Consider the following 7,428-nt stretch of genomic DNA (forward strand, 5'->3'; position numbering starts at 1 on the left):
AACAATTTGAAAACCCCAACCTCCCCCTTTTGAAGATAGCGAAGTAAATATTGCGATGGAGTTGAGAAACCCTCGGTGTATTTATTGCAAGAGTGTTTGACAGAGTGTTCAGAGCAGACAGTTAGCAATGTAGGACCAGATACAAGTTGGGTCTATTTTGCTTAAGTGTCTCTCTCAGGGAACCCACAAAGGAAGAAAGCCTCTTTATTGTTAGAGTCATACCAGATTTTGTTCTTCAAAGATTGGTTTGCTACAAAACTTGATAAAAACCCATAACTCCTCCAAAATTATCAGTCAAACAAGCAAACCCATCAATTGATTTAGCCTCACGTGACTTGAGCATGTTCTGTCACTGTTTGTTAGAGGTTTCATAAATTGGCCAGCCTCTTCTTAGCTCTCTAAGTCCTAAAAGAGTTCAGAGGTGTGGCCTTCTGTCCTCCGAAGTTAGCACTTGTCACAGTGACTTAATCCTTTCGGGGACCTTCTTGAATACATAAGGCTTTAGGGTTTTTGCTGTTTGCAAAAGTTTCTAGATCGTCTCAAGACTAAGGCAGCCTAACTGTGAATACGGCATTAAACAGCCATGATTAAGAACTTACTGAAGACTACTCTTAATGAAAGAGAATTGGGTTATTATTACAGAACATTATAATTTCATCAAATCATGACCATGTAATTCAAATGAGGACTAATATACAGAGTATAAGTAGTTTTATATAAACATGAAACATAAATAGCACGTGTATAAAATATATATCTAATAAGTATCTCTTAAATATCCATCGGTTCTGTGAAAATATCAAAGTTAAATATAGATTGCAAAAAACCCTTAATTTTAGAATCTAATTTTGAAACATTTAATAAAATACTGAGGATTAACTAAATGTAAAAACAATTAATATTTCAAAAGGCCATGAATTTGAAGGGGAGTGGGATGGGAGTGTGGGAGTGTTTGGAGGGAAGAAAGGTAAGGGAGAGATATAATTATAACCTCTAAAAGATACCAAAGGCTAGAAATACATGCTCTTAAACCTGGTCACCAACCTAAAAATGAAAATTGATGATAAAGTCAAATATATAAGGCTATGTGATTTACTTTTTATAGTAAATCCCACTTTTATTAATTTATTTTATAAAATATTATTATACTTCACAAAATTTGTTACATAATAATACATGATAAATACACTATTTTTCTCTTTTTCTTTTTTTTTCTAAGAAGAACTAAGGCTTCCACATTTTGGCCTTCCTTCATTTTAAGCTCTATATGGTCTGAGAGTTGTTTCTTGGGTATTCAGAGCTTTTGGGGCTAGTATCCAATTATCAGTGACTGCATATTATGTCTGTTCTTTTGTGACTGGGTTACCTCACTCAGGATGATATTCTCTAGATGCATCCATTTTCCTATGAACATCATAAAGTCATTGTTTCTAATAGCTGCATAGTCCTCCATTATGTAAATATACCACAATTTCTGTATCCAATCATCTGGGTTCTTTCCAGCTTCTGGCTATTATAAATAAGGTTGCTATGAACATGGTGGAACATGTGTCCTTATTGTATGTTGGTAGCTTGGACATTTTATTCTCAGCCTTTTACTCTGAGGTACTCTTTATCTTTGAGAGGAGCTTCTTGTATGCAGCAAAATTCTGGATCCTTTTATGTTTCCAGTCTGATCATCTATGTCTCTTTATCACTAAATTTTGTCCATTGATGTTAACAGATATTAAGAAATAGTGATTATTGTTAAAGGTAGAATTATGTTTGTGTGTCTTTCTTCTTTTGTTTTCCTAGCATGGTTATTTTCTTGCTTTTCTTAGGGTATAGTTTCTCCCCTTGTGTTGGGTTTTCCATCTATTATTCTTTGTAGGGCTGAGTTTGTGGTCAGATATTGTGTAAATTTGGTTTTGTCATGGCATATCTTGATCTCTCCATCTATGGTTATTGAGAGTTTTGCTGAATATATTAACCTGTGTTGGCATTTGTGTTTTCTTAGTCTCTATATGATGTCTGTCACAGATCTTCTAGCTTTCATTGTCTCTGTTGAGAAGTCTGTTGTAATTCTGGTTGGTCTGCCTTTATATGTTACTTGTCCTTTTCCCCTTACTGCTTTTAGTATTTTTTCTTTGTTTTGAAAATTTGGTATTTTGACTATTACATGTCTGGAAGAATTTCTTTTCTCGTCCAATCTATTTGGAATTTTTTAGGCTTCTTGTATGTTCATGGACTTCTCATTCTTAAGGGTAGGGACGGGACGTTTTCTTCTATAATTTTGTTGATGATTTTTACTGTGCCTTTTAGTTGATATTCATTATCCTTTTCTACACATATTATTCTTAGGTTTGGTCTTATTGTGTCATAAATGTTTGGGATTAGGAGCTTTTTGGTTTTTGCATCTTCTCTGACAGTCTTGTCTATGTTTTCTATGTTATCTTTGGCCCCTGAGATCCTCTCTTCCATCTCTTGTAGTCTGTTGGTGATGCTTGTATCTGTGATTCCTGATTTCTTTCTTAGGTTTTCTATCTCCAGGGTTGTCTCTTTTTGTGATTACTTTATTGTACCTGTTTCAATTTTCAATTCCTTCACCCATTTGTTTGTGTTTTCCTGTAGTTCTTTGACTGATTTTACGTGGTTTTCCTGTAATTGTTTAAGGGATTTATTCATGTGCTTTTTGAAGATCTCCATCATCATCATCATGAAGTATAATTTTAAGACTAAATATTGTTTTTCTGGAGTGTTATTAAATCTACTACTTTCTATGGTAGGAGAACTGGGTTCTGATGTTGCCAGGTTGTCTTGGTTTCCATTGCTTTGGTTCTTTTGTTTTCTTTTTGCCATTTTGTTTTCAGTGATATTTGGTGATCTTTTTGTTTCTGACTGGTGCTTGTCTCTCCTGTGGGTCTGAAGGCCCGTGGGGTTAGGAGGGAGATTGCTGCTGGGTGTTTGGCTCTTTGTGGGCAGGCAGTGAGTTCTGATTGCAGTGACTCCCTTCTATCTCTGTGGGTTCAGGTGGGAGAGCTCTTGAGAAGCTATTCTGGGAGCTCAACCCTCTGCCCACAGATCCTGAGTCCTAATGGTGGCGACCCGGCTCTTTCTCTAGGCCAAAAAGCAACCTTTTCCAGAGAGCACCATGTTCTCTGCACTCTGACAACTCCCTGTGCTCTCTCGCTGGACACTTGGTGGGCCTATATGTCAAGCTCACCCTTTGTCCAGGTAGAAAAGTGCCCATGGAGCTGATCTGGGAACTCAGCGTTCACTGGGCAGATCTGGAGTCCTGATGTGAGAGATCCTGCCCTCTCTGTGCACCTGAAAGGACCCTTTTCCAGAGAACACTGTGCTGTCTGAGCTCCGAGAACTCCCTGTGTTCCCTTGCTGGACACTTTTTGGGCCTATGTGTCAGGCTCACCCTTGGTCCAGGTGGAAAAGCACCTGTGCTGCTGATCTGGGAGCTCAGCCTCCTCTTAAATCCCACTTTTTACATTCAAAATTAAAATGAAGACAAATTATGGTAGTGGCACATGACTCTAATCTTTGCATTTTGGAGGCAGAAGCAGGAGGATCTTTGTGAGTTCAAGACCAGCCTGGTCTACAAAGTGAGTTCTAGAACAGCCAAGGCTAAGAAAAGATGTGTGGTCATGGATACCTTTGATTCTAGCACCCAGAGGCAGAGGCAGAAGGATATCAGTGAGTTTGAAGCCATCCTGCTGAGTTACAGAACAGCCAGGACTGTTACACAGAGAAACTATTTCAAAAACAAAACAGAATATCACAACAAAAATTAAGACAAATCCAGGTAGAACATAATGATTAAAAAAGGAATGTAAATTTGACCAATTATAATCTTGAAAAATTTTGGAGAATGGTGCCAGACACCAGTAGACTTCCTGTTATGTGGAAACCACTAAAAGCCTGTACCTTCCATCTGCATGAGATAAATTATTTAAGTCAAATGTTGCAAATGCATTTAAATACATTTAAGCCAAATGCATTTCAAATGGCTCTCAGTAGTATATGAAGCAATGTTTTATTTTATTCTGTGAACAGTATTCATAAAACTTAGCACTTCTGAAGTTCCAAAGGCTCACCTTCCTTTAGTAAGGGCCTAGTAACTGACAGTACAAACTGCTAGAAATTACCGTGTTAGGCCTTGGACCTTTGTTTTGCAGACCAGCAATCTGAACAGTAAGTAATACATTTCATTGTCTTGTATTAAGAACAAATCAACATTCCAAAGAAAAGTATTATTTTAACACTATTTTAGCTTTGACTATGTGTTTTTGACATAAAAACTTAATCTACAGACAATTCTCTTCTAATTATACTCAACGTGCTCACATAGAAAATTGCTTTTAAACAAAAATTTGCATTTTATTTTCTAATCCTTTTGTAACTGCAGGCTGCTCAGACATTTTGTACCTTGTTAAAATCTTCAGTTTGGGCCTGTAATTTTGTTGGGTTTTACATATCATCAATAGGTATTTCTCGCTCAACCAGTCCTTTTCTTTTAATTTACTAAAACCCAAACTGAATTCATAGTTGTAAGTTTCTTTATGACTTTCTGAATTCATACTTTGTCACTTTCCTCTTTTGTGTCCCTCCTAACTTTGGTTATTGTATATTAATGCACAACAGCTGTGAAATAGCACCCCACAGAACTGCATACATTTATAATTTACAAAAATAAACATTTAAAAATGTTTTAAACAACATCCCAAAGAGGAAAGTTGTCTTCCTCTATTAATATGGCAATGCCATCCAACTCCTAAGCAGCCTGGCTGCTCAAGGATTTCTAAGCCAGCCGGAGATGCCAGTGGGAGCCTGTATTCTCACAAGGGAAAAGACGGGCATGTTGGTGACCTACAGAAGATTGAAAGTGGTTCGAGATTGACCTGGACGGCGTGGTGAGGTTCAGGGCAATCTGCGCTAAGCCTTAGACTCTCTCCAAACCATCAAAATAAAGTATCTTCTCCAACGACTCAAAGTACCCATCTTATTACTCACCTCACTGAACCCTAGGCAACTACATGCAAGTGCAAACTTCTGAGCCCCACCAAGTAACTTCTGCCTCAGAACAGTTTTAACAATACAATTACTTCTCGAGGTTTACTATGGTTGCTCCATTGAGAAGTTCTTGAGTTTTTCAGCAGTGAGTCAAGCGGCAGTGGGAAATATGTTCTTCTCGAACCAGCATTTTGCTGACCTGAACTCCTCAGGTGATCAGAATGGAGGGGGAAGCACAGAGAGCAAAGCGTGCTCTATTCCTCCTCACTTAAGGGCAGAGAAACTTCTAAAGGGGTCAGTGACAGGACAGTTCAGGGTGGAGCAAAGATAAAGATGCCTCCAGCAGTTTTGGTCTCGTGGTTGCAGAGGAAAACCCAGTTGTTTCATTAATCATGGAAGTGGATCCAGGGGAAGGTTTGATGATCATGATCGTGGTGACTATGATGGTATTGGTGGTTGTGATCGAATTGGATTTGGCAAATTTGAGCGAAGTGGTCATGGCTCGGTTGACAGACCAGGTGAAGATAATCGTTCAAAACCACTTCCTCCAAATGAACACGTAGAGCAAGAACTCTTTTTTTCTGGAAGAAACATGGGGATTAGCTTTGAGAAATGTGATGATATACCAGTAAAGGCAACTAGAAATAATTGTATTCCTCACATTAAAAATTTCAGTGATGTTGATATGGGAGAGATTATCACGGGGAACATTGAACTTACTCATTACACTCATCCTAGTCCAGTGCAAAAACATGTTATTTCAGTTATTAAAGAAAAAGTAGGGCCTGGAAAAGCTGCTGCATTTCTTCTACACATTCTCAGTCAGACTTATACAGATGGTCCAGGAGAGGCTTTGAAGGCTATAAAGGAAAATGGAAGATATGGTCACCATAAACAACACTCAACCTCCTTGGTGTTAGCTCCAACAGAAGAGTTGCCTGCGGAGATCTATGAGGAAGCCAGAAAATTTTCATACCGGCCCAGAGTCCATCTTGTGTAGTGTATGACGGTGCCGGCACTGTTCAGCAGTTTCAATGATGGTGCCCACACTCTTCAGCAGTGTCAGGACTTAGAACTTGGATGTGACTTGTTAGTTGCCACACCCCATCATCTAGTGGGTGTAATGGGAAAAGGAAAGATTGGATTAGATTTCTGCAGATACTTAGTGTTGGATGGAGCTGATCAGATGCTGCCTATGGGATCTGGACCTCAGATACATCATAGAGTTGAGCTGGACGCTATGCCACCAAAGGGGCTTCACCCACCACACCATGGTGCTTACTGCTCCTTTTCCTAAGGAGATGCAGATGCTTGCTTGTGACTTTTTAGATAAATACACCTTTCTGGCTGTAGGCAGAATAGGGTCTGCTTCTGAGAATATCACACAGAAACTGGTATGGGTTGAAGAGCTAGGCAAATGGTGATTTTTTTTTTTTACTTGTTCTCTTAAATGCAACAGGGAAGAATTCATTGACTTTAGTATTTGTGGAGACTAAAAAGGGCTCAGACTCACTGGAGAACCTCTTATTTCAAGAAAGATATGAATGCACTAGTATTCATGGAGACCGATCACAGGAAGATCGAGAGGAGGCCCTTCACCAGCTCTGCTCAGGGAAAAAGCCGATTTTAGTGGCTACAGCTGTGGCAAGAGGTATAGACATCTCAAATGTGAAACCTGCTATCAATTTTGATTGCCAAGTGATATTGAAGAACATGTGTATAGTTTTGCCCACATAGGATGTGTAGGAAACCTTGGTCTTGCCGCCTCTTTTTTCAATGAGAGGAATTTGAACATTATGATAGATTTGTTAGATCTCCTTGTTGAGATTCAACAAGAAGTGCCATCTTGGTTAGGAAGTATGGCTTATGAGCAACACCACAAGGGAAGCAGCCAGGACGTTCTAAAAGATTCAGTGGACGATTCGGTGCCAGAGACTATGGTCAAAGCAGTGGTTCTGCAGATTCTGGGTTTAATAGTAATTGTGCCAATTGCAGCCAAAGTAGTGGAAGTAGCCACAACAGAGGGTTGGGTGCAGGTGGCCATGGCAGTTTCCACAATGATGGATATGGAGGAAGTTGACCAGTGGGACAATTGAATTTGTGCTTAAATCATCATTTCATTTAGCTAATATGAAACCACACGTAACTTAGCCAGACTGTATTGTGTGGCTTCAAGAACTTGCATTGCTTTACCAGCTGTGGTTCTAAAAATTCATGAGAGCTCAAAGTCACAAGAAATTAAGCAACAACCTGTAGCCCTAATTCAAAAGCCTATGTGAAGAATTATTTTAGTTGGATTAACTCCCTTCCTGCTTGATTGCACTCTAAACTGCATTTATAAGTTGTGACTGAGGATCATTTGTTAATGTAATATGTGTGACTTTTGACTTTAAACAACTTACTTGATGTCTTGCTGGCTCAATAATG

General features: G+C 38.9%; 1 pseudogene across 1 annotated transcript; it reads left to right on the forward strand.

Moving 5' to 3' along the window:
• Positions 1-5,170: 5,170 nt before the first annotated feature.
• Positions 5,171-7,081, forward strand: LOC308435890 (ATP-dependent RNA helicase DDX3Y-like; annotated as a pseudogene). The gene is made up of 2 exons: positions 5,171-6,000; positions 6,031-7,081. The product of its transcript is annotated as an ATP-dependent RNA helicase DDX3Y-like (transcript).
• Positions 7,082-7,428: the final 347 nt, after the last annotated feature.

This window comes from Micromys minutus, assembly GCF_963924665.1.
Source record: "Micromys minutus genome assembly, chromosome: 24".
Classification (NCBI taxonomy): Eukaryota; Metazoa; Chordata; class Mammalia; order Rodentia; family Muridae; genus Micromys; species Micromys minutus.